Below are 18033 nucleotides of genomic sequence, written 5' to 3'. Positions count from 1 at the left end.
ACTCAACTTTTGAGGAGGAAAGAACTTAGCTAAGAAAGCCTTGACCAGCTTATCCCAAGAGTTCAGGCTATCCTTAGGTTGAGAGTCCAACCATACTCTAGCTCTGTCTCTTACAGCAAAAGGGAAAAGCATGAGCCTGTAGACTTCAGGATCTACTCCATTAGTCTTAACAGTATCACAGATCTGCAAGAATTCAGTTAAGAACTGAAAGGGATCTTCAGATGGAAGTCCATGAAACTTGCAGTTCTGCTGCATCAGAGAAACTAGCTGAGGTTTCAGCTCAAAATTGTTTGCTCCAATGGTAGGAATGGAGATGCTTCTTCCATGTAAATTGGAATTAGGTGCAGTAAAGTCACCAAGCATTCTCCTTGCTTTATTGTTGTTGGGTTCGGCTGCCATCTCCTTTACTTGTTCGAAATTTTCAATAAGGTTGTCTCTGGATTGTTGTAATTTAGCCTCTCTTAGTTTCCTCTTCAGAGTCCTTTCAGGTTCTAGATCAGCTTCAACAAGAATGCCTTTTTTCTTGTTCCTGCTCATAAGAAAGAGAAGAGAACAAGAAAATAAGAGGAATCCTCTATGTCACAGTAAAGAGGTTCCTTATTGTTAGTAGAAGAAGAAAAGGAATATGGGTGAAGAAGAATGAAGAATCCAAACACAAGGGTGAGGATAGCAGCAGTGATGTGAGATGAAGAGAAGTGTTAGTAGATGAATAAATAATTAGAAGGAGATGAGGGAGAAGGATTTTCAAAAATTATTTTTGAAAAAGAGTTAGTGATTTTCGAAAATAGTTTTTGAAAAAGGTTAGTAATTTTCGAAAATTAAAATAAAAAATTAAAATAATTAGTTAATTAAAAAGAAATTTTGAAAAAGAAGGAAGATATTTTCGAAAATTAGAGAGAGAGAGTTAGTTAGGTGGTTTTGAAAAAGATAAGAAAGAAACAAAAAGTTAGTTAGTTAGTTGAAACGGATTTGAAAATCAATTTTGAAAAGATAAGAAGATAAGAAGTTAGAAAAGATATTTTAAAATCAAATTTTGAAAAAGATAAGATAAAAAGATATTTTTGAAAAGATATGATTATTAAAATTAGTTTTGGAAAAGATTTGATTTTTAAAATCACAATTAATGACTTGATTCACAAGAAATCACAAGATATGATTCTAGAACTTAAAGTTTGAATCTTTCTTAACAAGCAAGTAACAAACTTGAAATTTTTGAATCAAAACATTAATTGTTATTGTTATTTTCGAAAATTTGATATAAAAATAAGAAAAATATTTTTGAAAAATATTTTTTTAAAATTTTCGAAAATAACTAAAAAAAATGAAAAATATTTACTTTTTGAAAAAGATTTTAAAAAAGATAAGATTTTTAAATTCAAAAATTTGATTTGACTCATAAAAACAACTAGATTTTAAAAATTTTTGAAAAGGTCAAATCTAATTTTCGAAATTTTAAGAGAGAAAAAAGGGAAAGATATTTTTTTGATTTTTGAATTTTTAATGATGAGAGAGAAAAAATTAAAACATCATTTTCATGTTTTTCTCTTTTCTTTTTGGATCAAAACAAGGAATGCATGCAAGAACACTATGAATGTCAAGATGAGCACCAAGAACACTTTGAAGATCAAGATGAACATCAAGACTTATTTTTGAAAATTTTTATATGCAAAGAAAACATGCAAGACACCAAACTTAGAAATCTTTCATGTTTAGACTCTATGGATGCAAAAATGCATATGAGAAACAAGAAAAGATGCCAAACAAGAAAACATCAAGATCAAACAAGAAGACTTACCAAGAACAACTTGAAGATCATGAAGAACAATATGAATGCATGAATTTTTCGAAAAATGCAAGATGAACATGCAATTGACACCAAACTTTAAAATCTGACTCACAAACAAGAAACATAAAATATTTTTGATTTTTATGATTTTATGATTTTTTTGTATTTTCTTTTAATTTTTTTTTCGAAAATCATTTTGAAAAAAGAAAAATAAGGATTCCAAAATTTTTAATATGAATTCCAGGAATCTTATGCTCTTTAGTCTAAAGCTCCAATCAAAGGGTCAAGCATGGCTTAATAGCCAGCCAAGCTTTAGTATGTAACTCAGACATGACACGCCTAACATGCCCTACCCAGAAGGATTAGACATGGCTTTACAGCCAGCTAGGCTTCAACATGCTTCATGAAACACTAGAATTCATTCTTAAAAATTCTGAAGAAAAATATATTTTTGAAAACATTTTTATTTTAAAAAAGAAAATTTTTTCGAAAACAAAGGAGAAATTTTTGAAAGATTTTTGAAAAATTTTTGAAAATAAAACAAAAAGAAAATTACCTAATCTGAGCAACAAGATGAACCGTCAGTTGTCCAAACTCGAACAATCCCCGGCAACGGCGCCAAAAACTTGGTGCACGAAATTGTGATCATCAATGGTGCCATCAACATGGTACGCTCAATTGTAATCTCAACTTTTTATCACAACTTCGCACAACTAACCAGCAAGTGCACTGGGTCGTCCAAGTAATAAACCTTACGTGAGTAAGGGTCGATCCCACGGAGATTGTCGGCTTGAAGCAAGCTATGGTCACCTTGTAAATCTCAGTCAGGCGGATATAAAATAGTTATGGAGTTTTCGAATATTAATAATAAATAGACAGAAAATAAAGATAGAAATACTTATGTATATCATTGGTGAGAATTTCAGATAAGTGTATGGGGATGCGTTCGTTCCTCTGAACTTCTGCTTTCCTGCTGTCTTCATCCAATCAATCTTGCTCCTTTCCATGGCTGGCTTTATGTAAGGGCATCACCGTTGTCAATGGCTACATCCCATCCTCTTGTGAAAATGGTCCAAATGCTCTGTCACAGCACGGCTAATCATCTGAGGTTCTCGATCATACTGGAATAGGATTCACCCTCCTTTTGCGTCTGTCACTACGCCCAGCACTCGCGAGTTTGAAGCTCGTCACAATCATTCAATCCCTGAATCCTACTCGGAATACCACAGACAAGGTTTAGACTTTCTGGATTCTCATGAATGCCGCCATCAATCTAGCTTACACCACGAAGATTCTGATTAAGAGATCTAAGAGATACTCATTCAATCTAAGGTAGAACAGAAGTGGTTGTCAGGCACGCGTTCATAGGGAATGATGATGATTGTCACGTTCATCACATTCAGATTGAAGTGCGAATGAATATCTTAGAAGCGGAATAAGTTGAATTGAATCGAAAACAGTAGTACTTTGCATTAATCTTTGAGGAACAGCAGAGCTCCACACCTTACTCTGTGGAGTATAGAAACTCTACCGTTGAAAATACATAAGTGAAAGGTTCAGGCATGGCCGAATGGCTAGCCCCCATGATCTAAGAACCAGACATCCAAAGATGATCAAAAGATCATAAGATAATCCAAAGATGTCAAATACAATAGTAAAAAGTCTTATTTATACTAAACTAGTTACTAGGGTTTACAGAAGTAAGTAATTGATGCATAAATCCACTTCCGGGGCCCACTTGGTGTGTGCTTGGGCTGAGCTTGAATGTTACACGTGCAGAGGCTCTTTCTGGAGTTGAACGCCAGGTTGTAACATATTTCTGGCGTTCAACTCTGGTTTGTGACTTGTTTCTGGCGTTTAACTCTAGACAGCAGCGTAGAACTGGCTTTCAACGCCCTTTTACGTCGTCTAAACTTGTTCAAAGTATAGACTATTATACATTGCTGAAAAGCCCTGGATGTCTACTTTCCAACGCAATTAGAAGCGCGCCATTTTGAGTTCTGTAGCTCCAGAAAATCCACTTTGAGTGCAGGGAGGTCAGAATCCAACAGCATCAGCAGTCCTTCTTCAACATCTGAATCTGATTTTTGCTCAAGTCCCTCAATTTCAGCCAGAAAATACCTGAAATCACAAAAAAACACACAAACTCATAGTAAAGTCCAGAAATGTAAATTTAACATAAAAACTAATGAAAACATCCCTAAAAGTAACTAGATTCTACTAAAAACATACTAAAAACAATGCCAAAAAGCATATAAATTATCCGCTCATCAATAGGTTTGCACCAGCTAATAATGCATGTATACAAGAGTGTACCAATGTCATTAACATGATGTATGACAACCCATGACCGAGCTATAAGAAGATCCCTGCTGAGATCATAGAGCAATGATTTCAGAAGTGGGCAATAAAAATCTACATATACAAACTTTAGTTAGTTTATATCTTCTGTTTCGTTTAATTATGTATATAATTTCGATTAGCTAGTGCTAAATGTTTCCTTGTGTAGGAAAAATTTATATAGGAGAAGATTCACGATGTCATGATCAAGAAAAACTTTGACCATCAGATGGCTAGCATTATAAGAAAAATACTGAGTACCGTTGGATTTAGCGTCGACTTGTACCAGCAGATTTACCATAGGATTTTTTAACGGAAAAGAGGAGAAATTCGTCGCCATAAAAGGTTACCGTCAGAATAGATTTTTCGTTGCAAAAATATAACTCAACGGCGCCAATGTTACCGTTTGATTTTTCATCCGTATAATCTGGCAGTATAACGGCTTAATGAAACGTGTCCTTTTCATGATTTTTCATAAACGTGTCCTTTTCAAATGCGGAACCCCTCCGCTCACTTGTCCAAACGCTCTCTCTCTCTCTTCTCTCTCTTCTTGTCTTCTCTCTCTGTCGCCATTGAGAGATCATCGTAGCCACCGCCGAGAGCTCGTCGAGACCTCATCGTCATTGTCGCCACTGTCTGGAATACCCACTGAAGCTGCTACTGCATGTAATCGTCGATTCTACTGCTGTTGCTATCCCTGCCGCATCCTCTGCCATGGTTCCCGTTCAAGTCACCATCACTGTCGCCTCTGTCACTACCATGTTAAAGAGATTATGCAGCCATTATCATCGGATTTATTGTTGGTATGGTTATTTTATTTTTGCATATTAATTTTTGACTTTAGCATTTTATTAGGGTTTAGGTTAAATCAGTGGTTAAATTTGTTTAATGAAGTGTGTGATTAGGATTTGTTATGTTAATTTAATGGATGTAAAAATCAAATAATGTTAGAGTAGGTTAAGTAAGGTGAGATTAAGAGTGCTTGAGTTGTTGGAAGATTTTAGTTGAGTTTAGTCAATGAGTTCTTTTCAACTTTACCTATGCTATACCTGCAATACATAGCTGCTCCCAAGCCTGGATAAAGGAGGAGAGTTGTGTTAGGCTTTCGCCAGCTAACATAAAAACTTAGTTGAATTTTCATGACATGGATCAAAGGCGTTATTGTGCTAAAGCTAGGTTGTGACCCAGAAGCAACGCGCTGTATGGCTCGCATACAGTGTCAAATGAGTAAGAGCCACTACATCGGTGCTCGGGTGTAGTTTTAAATGAGCAAGAGTTCCTGCTTTTTTATGAACGGGCGAGGGTAAATAAGCAAGTTCACAAAGCAAAAAGTAAAGGTAAAGATCAGAGTGATAGAAGGTTGAGATTTGGGACATGGAATATAGGCACTCTAATAAGAAAATTCATGAGGGTGGTGGATACCATGACAAGGAGGAAGATTAACATCATGTACCTACAAGAAACAAAATGGGTCAGTATGAAGGCTAGGGAATTGGATACCTCTGGGTTCAAACTTTGGTATAAAGGAAAGGTGAAGAATTAGAATGAGGTAGGCATTATTGTGAAAAAGCAGTAGAAGAAGCAAGTAGTGGATGTCAAGAGGGTGGGTGATCAGATCATCTCTATCAAACTTGTGGTAGAAGGAGGTAATTTTCATGTAATTAGCGCCTATGCACCGCAAGTGGGTTCAGACGAGAAACATAAGATAAGGTTTTGGGAGGATCTTGAGAGTTCGATCCAAGACATACCTTTGAGAGATAATATTTTCTTAGGAGGAGATTTAAATGGCCATGTTGGAAGAGAAGTGACTGAGTATGGAAGTATTCACGGAGGCCATAGTTTCGAGGTGGTTAATACCGAGGATAAAACTATTTTGGACTTTTCCTCAACCTTTCACCTTCTCATTGCAAATAAATATTTTAAGGACAGAGATGAACATCTTATAACCTATAGGAGTGGCATGACAATCTCTCAAATTGACTTCTTCTTGTTGAGGAGAGTCGACAAAAAATTTTGCATTAATTGTAAAATTATTCTGGGAGAGAGTTTAACAACACAACATAGGATGCTTGTCATGGATTTTCGCGTTGAGAAAAAGTTGAGAAAAATACATCATACGAAGAATCTAAGGGCGAGGTGGTGGCAGATGAAATGTGAGGAACAAAGAAGCTTCCCAAGACGGGTAGGAGATGAGGCAAAGTGGAAAGGGGATGGAAGCGGGGAGGAAATGTGGAAGGAGATGTCAGATGTTATTAGAAGAATAGAAAAAGAAAATTTTAGTGAATTTAGAAGGATAGGACTAAGAGACAATGAGTCCTGGTTGTGGAATGCGAGTGTACAAGAAAAGATAAAGGTAAAAAGGAGTGCTTTAAAGAGTGATCTTTGTGCCGCAATACAGATAATTGAAAAAAATATAAGGTGGCTAAGAAAGAGACAAAAGCGGTTATAAGTAAAGCAAAAACAAGAGCATGTGAGGGTCTCTACCAGTCTTTAGGCACGAAGGAAGGAGAAAAAAGTATATATAGAATCGCAAAGAGCCATGAAAGAAGAATGAGAGACTTGGATCAGGTTAAGTGCATAAAGGATAAAAATAGAGAGGTTTTGGCTCAAGATGAGAAGATCAATGAAAGGTGGAAGAGCTACTTCTACGAGTTATTTAATGAAGGACAGAAGACTCTTCCGAGCCTTGGTCGGTTATGCACGAGGAAAGAAGATCAAAACTTCGACTATTATCAAAGGATTCAAGACTTTGAGGTAAAAGAGGCTCTAAAGCGGATGAAAAATGGCAGAGCAGTAGGACCCGATAATGTTCCTATTGAATTTTGGAAGGGCCTTAGAGGAAAAGACATCAGTTGGTTAACCAAACTTTTTAATGAGATTTTAAAGTCAAAGAAGATGCCAGATGAGTGGAGAAAGAGCACCTTGGTACCTATTTAAAAGAATAAGGGGGATATATAGAGATGCAGAAATTATAGAGCGATCAAGCTCATGAGCCATACCATAAAGTTATGAGAAAGGGTGATAGAACGGAGGCTAAGACAAGAGACATAAGTAACAAAGAACTAATTTGATTTTATGCTAGGAAGATCCACCACTGAAGCTACATACATGATAAGAAGGATGATGGAAAGGTATCATAGTAATAAAATGGATCTATATATGGTGTTTATTGATTTAAAAAAAGTGTACGATAGGGTGCCAAGGGAGGTCTTATGGAAGGTTTTAAAAAGGAAGAAAGTAAGGATCGCATATATCCATGCAATTAAAGACATGCATGATGAGCTACAACGAGTGTGAAGACTCAAGGTGGTGTGACAGAGAAATTTTCTATTGGTATAGGATTACACCAGGGATCATCTTTAAGTCCATACATTTTTACATTAGTCTTGGAAGTACTCACAGAGCATATCCAAGAGCCTGTAACATGGTGCATACTTTTTGCCAATGATATCGTCCTTTTGGGAGAGTTAAGAGAAGACCTAAATAAGAAGTTGGATTTATGGATAGAAGCTCTAGAAGTTTATGGTCTGCGCATAAGCCATACAAGACAGAATATATGGAATATAAGTTCAACCACCGAAGGAAAAACCCTAATACAAAGGTGAAGATTGGAAAAACTATCCTATAAAAAGTTAAAAGTTTTAAGTATCTTGGGTGTATCATACAGGATAATAGAGAGATTGAGTATGATGTAAATCATATGATCCAAGCAGGTTGGTCAAAATGGCGGAGTGCGTCTGGTTTTATATGTGATAAAAAATTGCCTTCAAAACTTAAAGATAAATTCTATCTTACTGCTATCAGACTGGCTATGCTTTATGGTACAAAGTGTTGGGTGGCCAAAGGGGAGCACAAACATAAGTTAAGGGTGTCAGAGATGAAGATGTTGAGATGGATGAGTGGTTATACGTGATTGGATAGAATAAAGAATGAAGATATAAGAGAGAGAGAGAGAGAGAGAGAGAGAGAAAGAGAGAGAGTTGGAGTAGCACCTATTGTGAAAAAGATGGTAGAATCGCGTCTCAGGAGATTTGGACATGTAAGAAAAATACCGACAGAGCACCCAGTCAAGAGAGTGGATGAGATAGAAGATGGACAAGGGGTGAAAGGCAGAAGAAGACCTAGGAAGACCATTCATGAGGTGGTCAAATGAGATCTACATGTAAACGGTCTCTCTGTAGACATGATACATGATAGAGCTCAATGATGTCGTTTGATCCATATAGTCGACCCTACCTAGTGGGACAAGGCTTTGTTGTTGTTGTTGTGAATGAGTTTCTTTCAATTGCATTAAACTTATGTTGATTATTTTTGTCATGCTTCTTATTAGTTTGGTGAACTTAGAATTAGGTTAATTAATTTGAATAATGAGTTTTACTTATTCTTTCAAATTAGTTTCTGATTTAGTTTCAACTTGTGAATTTAATACTTTTTTATTAGAACGTTGTTATTTTCTCTGAGATTAGTTGGAGTTTGCTTTTTTCGTTGTTTGTGCAGTAATATTCTAAGATAGAGTTTTAGTACAGAAATGGGAGAAGGTCGCATAGTGACGCCTTCTCGAAACCCTTGTTTGCTGGAAAATTGTAGAGTTATAAGGGGTTGCGCACTAGAACGGTTAGGATTTGATGTTTTACTGAATGCGTGTGTGTTATAGTTTATGTTTACAATAGTTTCTTTTGTGAAAACTATTATATTTATTTGATGCATGTCTCTGAATTAAGGAGAATTTCTGTCAAATTATCATTTAAATTATTTAAAACATGTTTGGTTTGTCAAAAAAAATTATAATTGTATTCGACAGGAGATTCTAATTATAGGGTACACGACCGAATTTTCTAAAAGATTTAACAATTTGTGTTATTAGTTAAATTCTAGGGTGTGCATTTCAATATGATTCCAAGTCATCGTCTATGGATGTATGAGAGCAATAACGGTGGCTGGGTGGTGCACGAAATTGTGATCCCTGGTAATGGCTCCAAAGAAACTTGGTGCTCTAATGTTAATTTATAATTTGTCACAACTTCGATACAACTAACCAGCAAGTGCACTGGGTCGTCCAAGTAATAAAACCTTACGTGAGTAAGGGTCGATCCCACGGAGATTGTCGGCTTGAAGCAGGCTATGGTCATCTTGTAAATCTCAGTCAGACGGATTTAAATGTATTAAGAGATTATAGTGGATGAAAATTAAGTAAAATATAAAATAGGATAGTGGTACTTATGTAATTTATTGGTGAGAATTTCAGATAAGCGTATAGAGATGCTTTCGTTCCTCTGATCTCTGCTTTCCTGCTGTCTTCATCCAATCAATCCTACTCCTTTCCATGGCAAGCTTTATGTAGGGCATCACCGTTGTCAATGGCTACATCCCATCCTCTCTGTGAAAAAGGTCCAAATGCTCTGTCACGGCACGGCTAATCATCTGTCGATTCTCGATCATACTGGAACAGGATCCATTGATCCTTTTGCGTCTATCACTACGCCCAGCACTCGCGAGTTTGAAGCTCGTCACAGCCATCCCTTCCCAGATCCTACTCGGAATACCACAGACAAGGTTTAGACTTTTCGGATCTGAGGAATGGCCATCCATGGGTTCTAACTTATACCACGAAGACACTAATAACTCGGACTCGGTCCCCTGTATTAGATATCCAAGAGATATCCATTCAATCGAAGGTAGAACGGAAGTGGTTGTCAGGCACGCGTTCAAAAGTTGAGAATGATGATAAGCATCACATAATCATCACATTCATCATGTTCTTGGGTGCGAATAGATTTCTTAGAAGCGGAATAAGTTGAATTGAATAGAAAAATAATAGTACTTTGCATTAAATTATGAGGAACAGCAGAGCTCCACACCTTAATCTATGGAGTGCAGAAACTCTACCGTTGAAAATACATAAGTGATAATGGAGTTCATTGGTCTCGGCCCCAGAGGGGAACCGGAGTAACCAAGACTGTGAATACAATGATAAAAAGTTCTATATATACTAGACTAGCTACTAGGGTTTACAGAAGTAAGTAATTGATGCATAAATCCACTTCCGGGGCCCACTTGGTTTGTGCTTGGGCTGAGCTTGAAGTTTACACGTGTAGAGGCTTCTTTTGGAGTTGAACGCCAAGTTGTAACGTGTTTCTGGCGTTCAACTCTGGTTTGTGACGTGTTTCTGGCATTTAACTCCAGACTGCAGCATAGAACTGGCGTTCAACGCCCTTTTGCATCATCTAAACTTGGGCAAAGTATGGACTATTATATATTTCTGGAAAGCCCTGGATGTTTACTTTCCAACGCCATTAAAAGCGCGCCATTTGGAGTTCTGTAGCTCCAAAAAATCCACTTTGAGTGCAGGGAGGTCAGAATCCAACAGCATCAACAGTCCTTCTTCGACCTCTGAATCTGATTTTTGCTCAAGTCCCTCAATTTCAGTAAGAAAATACCTGAAATAACAGAAAAACACACAAACTCATAGTAAAGTCCAAAAATGTGAATTTAACATAAAAACTAATAAAAACATCCCTAAAAGTAACTAGATTCTACTAAAAACATACTAAAAACAATGCCAAAAAGTGTATAAATTATCCGCTCATCACAACACCAAAATTAAATTGTTGCTTATCCCCAAGCAACTGAAAATCAAATAGGATAAAAAGAAGAGAATATACTATAAATTCCAAAATATCAATGAAACATAGCTCCAATCAGATGAGCGGGACTTGTAGCTTTTTGCCTCTTGAATAGTTTTGGCATCTCACTTTATCCATTGAAGTTCAGAATGATTGGCATCTATAGGAACTTAGAATTCAGATAGTGTTATTGATTCTCCTAGTTCAGTATGTTTATTCTTGAACACAGATACTTTATGAGTCTTGGCCGTGGCCCTAAGCACTTTGTTTTCCAGTATTACCACCGGATACATAAATGCCACAGACACATAACTGGGTGAACCTTTTCAGATTGTGACTCAGCTTTGCTAAAGTCCCCAATTAGAGGTGTCCAGGGTTCTTAAGCACACTCTGTTTTTGCTTTGGACCTTGACTTTAACCGCTCAGTCTCAAGTTTTCACTTGACACCTTCACGCCACAAGCACATGGTTAGGGACATCTTGGTTTAGCCGCTTAGGCCAGGATTTTATTCCTTTAGGCCCTCCTATCCACTGATGCTCAAAGCCTTGGATCCTTTTTATTTACCCTTGCCTTTTGGTTTTAAGGGCTATTGGCTTTTTGCTCTTGCCTTTTGGTTTAAAGAGCTTTTGGCTTTTTCTGCTTGCTTTTTCTTTTTTCTATTTTTTTTCGCCATTTTTTTTCTTTTCTCTCTTTTTTTTTCCTGCAAGCTTTTGTATTCACTGCTTTTTCTTGCTTCAAGAATCTTTTTTATGATTTTTCAGATTATCAAATAACATGTCTCCTTGTCATCATTCTTTCAAGAACCAACATATTTAACATTCATAAACAACAACTTCAAAAGACATATGCACTGTTCAAGCATTCATTCAGAAAATAAAAAGTATTGTCACCACATCAATATAATTAAACTAAGTTCAAGGATAAATTTGAAACTCATGTACTTCTTGTTCTTTTGAATTAAAAACATTTTTCATTTAAGAGAGGTGATGGATTCATAGGACATTCATAACTTTAAGACAAAGTTACTAAATACTAATGATCATGTAATAAGACACTAACATAGATAAGCACTTAACATAAAGAAAACGAAAAACAGAAAATTTGAGAACAAGGAATGAGTCCACCTTAGTGATGGTGACGTTTCCTTCTTGAGGAACCAATGATGTCCTTGAGCTCTTCTATGTCTCTTTCTTGTCTTTGTTGCTCCTCCCTCATTGCTCTTTGATCTTCTCTAATTTCATGGAGGATGATGGAGTGCTCTTGGTGTTCCACCCTTAATTGTCCCATGTTGGAACTTAATTCTCCTAGGGAGGTGTTGATTTGCTCCCGAAAATTCTGTGGAGGAAAGTACATCCCTTGAGGCATCTCAGGGATTTCTTGGTGATGAGCTTCTTCATGCGTCCCTTGAGATCCATGAATAGGCTTTCTTGTTGGCTCCATCCTTTTCTTAGTGATGGGCTTGTCCTCATCAATGAGGATATCTCCTTCTATGTCAATCCCAGCCGAGTTGCATAGATGGCAAATAAGGTGAGGAAAGGCTAACCTTACCATAGTGGAGGACTTGTCAGCCACCTTGTAGAGTTCTTGAGGTATAATCTCATGAACTTCCACCTCTTCTCCAATCATGATGCTATGGATCATGATGGCCCGGTCTATAGTAACTTCAGACCGGTTGCTAGTGGGAATGATTGAGCGTTGAATGAACTCCAACCATCCTCTAGATACAGGCTTAAGGTCCAGTCTTCTCAGTTGAACCGGTTGGCCTTTTGAGTCAATCTTCCATTGAGCTCCTTCCACACATATGTCCATGAGGACTTGGTCCAACCTTTGATCAAAGTTGACTCTCCTTGTGCAGGGGCGTGCATTCTCTTCCATCATTGGCAAGTTGAACGCCAACCTCACATTTTCCGGACTAAAATCTAAGTATTTCCCCCGAACCATGGTGAGATAATTCTTTGGGTTCGGGTTCTTACTTTGATCATGGTTCCTAGTGATCCATGCATTAGCATAGAACTCTTGAACCATTAGAATTCTGACTTGTTGGATGGGGTTTGTTAGAACTTTCCAACCTCTTCTTTGGATCTCATGTCGGATCTCCGAATACTCATTTTTATTGAGTTTGAAAGGGACCTTGGGGATTACCTTCTTCTTGGCCACAACATCATAGAAGTGGTTTTGATGGGCTTTGGAGATGAATCTTTCCATCTCTCATGACTCGGAGGTGGAAGCTTTTGTCTTCCCTTTCCCTTTTCTAGAGGATTCTTCGGTCTTAGGTACCATCAATGGTAATGGAAAAACAAAAAGCTTATGCTTTTACCACACCAAACATAGAATATTGCTCACCCTCGAGCAAGAGAAAAAAGAAAAGAAGAAGAAGAAGAAGATATGGAAGAGAGGGAGAGAGGGTTGTGTTTCGGCCAAGAAGGGGATACGAGGGTTGTGTTGTGTGAGCATGAAGAAGAATGGAGAGGTTTATATAGTGGAGGGAGAGGGGTTAAGGTCCGGCCATATGGGGTGGGTTTGGGTGGGAAAGTGATTTTGAATTTTTGAAAGTAGGTGGGGTTTATGAGGTAGGTTTATCGGGAAGAGTGGATGGATGTGAGTGGTGAATGGGTAATAGGGAAGAGAGATTGAGGTGATTGGTGAAGGGTTTTGGGGAAAGGTGTTTATTGGGAAGAGAGGATGAATGAGAAGAGGGGAGATTATGAGTGGAGGTAGGTGGGGATCCTGTGGGGTCCACAGATGCTGAGATGATCCTGTGGGGTCCACAGATCCTTAGGTGTCAAGGATTTACATCCCTGCACCCTTGAGGCATGTAAAATGCCTTTGCATGCAATTCTGGCGTTTAAACGCCGAATTGATGCTTGTTCTGGGCGTTCAACGCCCAGATGCAGCATGTTCCTGGCGTTGAACGCCAGTTCTATGCTTGTTTCTGGCGTTCAGCGCCAGCTTTCCTCAGTGTGCATTCCTGGCATCTGAACGCCAGGATGTTGCTTGTTTTTGGCGTTCAACGCCAGATCCATGCTCTGTTCTGGCGTTCAACGCCAGCCAGATGCTCCTTACTAGCGTTTAAACGCTAATAAGCCCTTCCTCCAGGGTGTGATTTTTCTTCTGCTGTTTTTGATTCTGTTTTTGATTTTTCTATTTATTTTGTGACTCCACATAATCATGAACCTAATAAAACATGAAAGAATAATAAAAATAAAAATAAAATTAGATAAATAAAAATTGGGTTGTCTCCCAACAAGCGCTTCTTTAATGTCAATAGCTTGACAGTGGGCTCTCATAGAGCCACATAGGTGATCAGGTCAATTTTATAGACTCCCAACACCAAACTTAGAGTTTGGATATGGGTATTTAACACCAAACTTAGAGTTTGGCTGAGGCCTCCCAACACCAAACTTAGAATTTGATTGTGGGGGCTTTGTTTGACTCTGTACTGAGAAAAGCTTTTCATGCTTTCTCTCCATGGTTACAGAAGGAGAACCTTGAGTTTTAAACACAAGGTAGTCCTCATTCAGTTGAAGGACTAACTCTCCTCTGTCCACATCAATCACAGCTCTTGCTGTGGCTAGGAAGGGTCTTCAAAGGATGATGGATTCATCCTCTTCCTTCCCAGTGTCTAGGATTATGAAATCAGCAGGGATATAAAGGTCTTCAACCTTTACTAACATGTCCTCTACTAGTCCATAAGCCTGCTTTCTTGAGTTGTCTGCCATCTCTAGCGAGATTCTGGCAGCTTGTACCTCAAAGATTTCCAATTTCTCCATTATAGAGAGGGGCATGAGGTTTATCCCTGACCCAAGGTCACATAGAGCCTTCTCAAAGGTTATGGTGCCTATGGTACAAGGTATTAAGAACTTTCCAGGATCCTGTTTCTTCTGAGGCAATTTCAGTTGATCCAGATCATTTAGTTCATTGGTGAACAGGGGAGGTTCATCTCCCCAAGTCTCATTACCAAATAAATTGGCATTCAGCTTCATGATTGCACCAAGGAACTTGATAGCTTGCTCTTCAGTAACATCCTCATTCTCTTCAGAAGAAGAATACTCATCAGAGCTCATGAAGGGCATAAGGAGGTTCAATGGAATCTCTATGGTCTCTAAATGAGCCTCAGATTCTTCTGGTTTCTCAAAGGAAAACTCCTTATTGATCACTGGACGTCCCAGGAGGTCTTTCTCACTGGGATTCACGTCCTTCTCCTCTCTTGTGGGTTTCGCCATGATGGTCAATTCAATGGCCTTGCACTCTCCTTTTGGATTTTCTTCTGTATTGCTTGGGAGAGTACTAGGAGGGATTTCAGTGATCCTTTTACTCAGCTGGCCTACATGTGCTTCCAAATTTCTAATGGATGACCTTGTTTCATTCATGAAACTCAGAGTGGCCTTAGATAGATTAGAGACTAAATTTGCTAAGCTAGATGGATTCTGCTCAGAATTCTCTATCTGTTGCTGAGTGGATGATGGAAAAGGTTTACTACTGTTAAACCTATTTCTTCCACCATTATTAAAGCCTTGTTGAGGCTTTTGTTGATCCTTCCATGAGGAATTTGGGTGATTTCTCCATGAGGAGTTATAGATGTTTCCATATGGTTCAGCCATGTAATTCACCTCTGCTATTGCAGGGTTCTCAGGATCATAAGCTTCTTCTTCAGAAGATGCCTCTTGAGTACTGTTGGATGCAGCTTGCATTCCATTCAGACCCTGAGAAATCATATTGACTTACTGAGTCAATATTTTATTTTGAGCCAATATGGCATTCAGAGTATCAATTTCAAGAACTCCCTTCTTCTGAGGCGTCCCATTACTCACAGGATTCCTCTCAGAAGTGTACATGAACTGGTTATTAGCAACCATGTCAATGAGTTCTTGAGCTTCTGCAGGCATTTTCTTTAAGTGAATAGATCCACCTACAGAACTATCCAATGACATTTTAGCTAATTCAGACAGACCATCATAGGATATATCCAGGATGGTCTATTCTGAAAGCATGTCAGAAGGACACTTTTTGGTCAGTTTCTTGTATCTCTCCCAAGCTTCATAGAGGGATTCACCTTCTTTTTGTCTGAAGGTTTGAACATCCACTCTAAGCTTACTCAGCTTTTGAGGAGGAAAGAACTTGGCTAAGAAAGCCTTGACCAGCTTATCCCAAGAGTTCAAGCTATCCTTAGGTTGAGAGTCTAACCATATTCTAGCTCTGTCTCTTACAGCAAACGGGAAAAGCATAAGCCTGTAGACCTCGGGATCAACCCCTTGGTCTTAACAGTATCATAGATTTGCAAGAATTCAGTCAAGAACTGAAAAGGATCTTCAGATGGAAGTCCATGAAACTTGCAGTTCTGCTGCATCAGAGAAACTAATTGAGGTTTCAGCTCAAAATTGTTTGCTCCAATGGCAGGAATGGAGATGCTTCTTCCATGTAAATTGGAATTAGGTGCAGTAAAGTCACCAAGCATCCTCCTTGCATTATTATTATTTTCGGCTGCCATCTCCTCTTCCTGTTCAAAAATTCCTGTAAGGTTGGCTCTGGATTATTGTATTTTAGCTTCTCTTAGTTTCCTCTTCAGAGTCCTTTCAGGTTCAGGGTCTGCTTCAACAAGAATGTTCTTATCCTTGCTTCTGCTCATATGAAAAAGAAGGGAACAGAAAATAATAATAGGGATCCTTTTTACCACAGTATAGAGGTTCCCTTGTGTGAGTAGAAGAAAAGAAGATTAAGAATGAAGAAGAGAAGAATTCGAACTTAGAGGAGAAGAAGGGGTTCGAATTTTGGGTGAGAAGAAGTGTTAGTAGATGAATAAATAAATAGAAGGAGATGAGAGGTGAGAGGATTTTCGAAAATTAATTAAAATAAAAATTAAAATTTAAAGTTAAATTTCGAAAATTAAAGTTTGAAATTAAATTAAATTAAAATTTAAAATAATTAGTTAATTAAAAAGAAATTTTGAAAAAGAGGGAAGGGATTTTCGAAAATTAAAGATAAAAAGTTAGTTGGGCAGTTTTACTAAAGATAAGAATCAAATAAAAAGTTAAGTGGTTAGTTGAAAAAGATTTGAAATTCAATTTTTGAAAAGATAAGAAGATAAGAAGTTAGAAGAGATATTTTAAAATAAAATTTTTGAAAAAGATAAGATTTAAAAAGATATGATAGAAATTTATTTTAAAAATTGATTAAAAAGATATGATTGAAAAGATATGATTGAAAAGATATTAAGAAGATTTGAAAATTAAATTTGAAAAGATAAGAAGTTAGAAAAAGATTTTGAAATCAAAGTTTGAAAAGATATGATTGAAAGAGATTTGTTTGAAAAAGATTTGAAATTTTAAAATCAAAATTAATGGCTTGACTCACAAGTAATCACAAGATATGATTCTAGAACTTAAAGTTTGAATCTTTCTTAACAAGCAAGTAACAAACTTGAAATTTTTGAATCAAAACATTAATTGTTGATAATATTTTCGAAAATTATGAGATAAAATTAAGAAAAATATTTTTGAAAAATATTTTTAAAATTTTCGAAAATAAATAAGAAAAATGAAAAAGATTTAATTTTTGAAAAAGATTTTGAAAAAGATAAGATTTTCAAATTGAAAATTTGATTTGACTCATAAGGAACAACTAGATTTTTTAAAAAATTTGAACAAGTCAATCCAAATTTCAAAATTTATGAGTAAAAAGGGAAAGATATTGTTTTGATTTTTGAATTTTTTAATTATGAGAGAAAAAAAACATAAAAAATGACTCACAACATGAAAATTATGAATCAAAATACATGATGCATGCAAGAACACTATGAATGTCAAGATGAACACCAAGAACACTTTGAAGATCATGATGAACATCAAGAACATATTTTTGAAAAATTTTTTATGCAAAGAAAACATGCAAGATACCAAACCTAGAAATCTTTAATGCTTAGACACTATGAATGCAAAGATGCACATGAAAAACAACAAAAGACACACAATAAGAAAACATCAAGATCAAACAAAAAGACTTTCCAAGAATAACTTGAAGATCATGAAGAACACTATGAATGCATGAATTTTTGAAAAATGCATAAATTTTTAGAAAAAATGCAATTGACACCAAACTTAAAACATGACTCAAGACTCAAACAAGAAACAAAAAATATTTTTGATTTTATGATTTTATTAATTTTTTTTTGCATTTTTGTATTTTTTTTTTGAAAACCTATAAGGAAAAGGAAGCAATGAATTCATAGTCCTCAATCAAGATTCCAGAAATCATACTAGGTTAGTCTAAAGCTTGATGGCCAGCCAA

General features: G+C 36.8%; 1 non-coding gene across 1 annotated transcript; it reads left to right on the top strand.

The window, feature by feature from the left end:
• Positions 1–15734: 15734 nt before the first annotated feature.
• On the top strand, positions 15735–15842 carry LOC148578268 (small nucleolar RNA R71). The gene has a single exon (XR_015903062.1). It is a non-coding gene; the product is annotated as a small nucleolar RNA R71 (small nucleolar RNA).
• The last annotated feature ends 2191 nt before the right edge of the window (positions 15843–18033 follow it).

Source organism: Arachis ipaensis, chromosome B1 (assembly GCF_059453495.1).
Source record: "Arachis ipaensis isolate K30076 ecotype BB chromosome B1, ASM5945349v1, whole genome shotgun sequence".
Classification (NCBI taxonomy): domain Eukaryota; kingdom Viridiplantae; phylum Streptophyta; class Magnoliopsida; order Fabales; family Fabaceae; genus Arachis; species Arachis ipaensis.
This window is presented reverse-complemented; position numbering and strand designations above follow the sequence as displayed.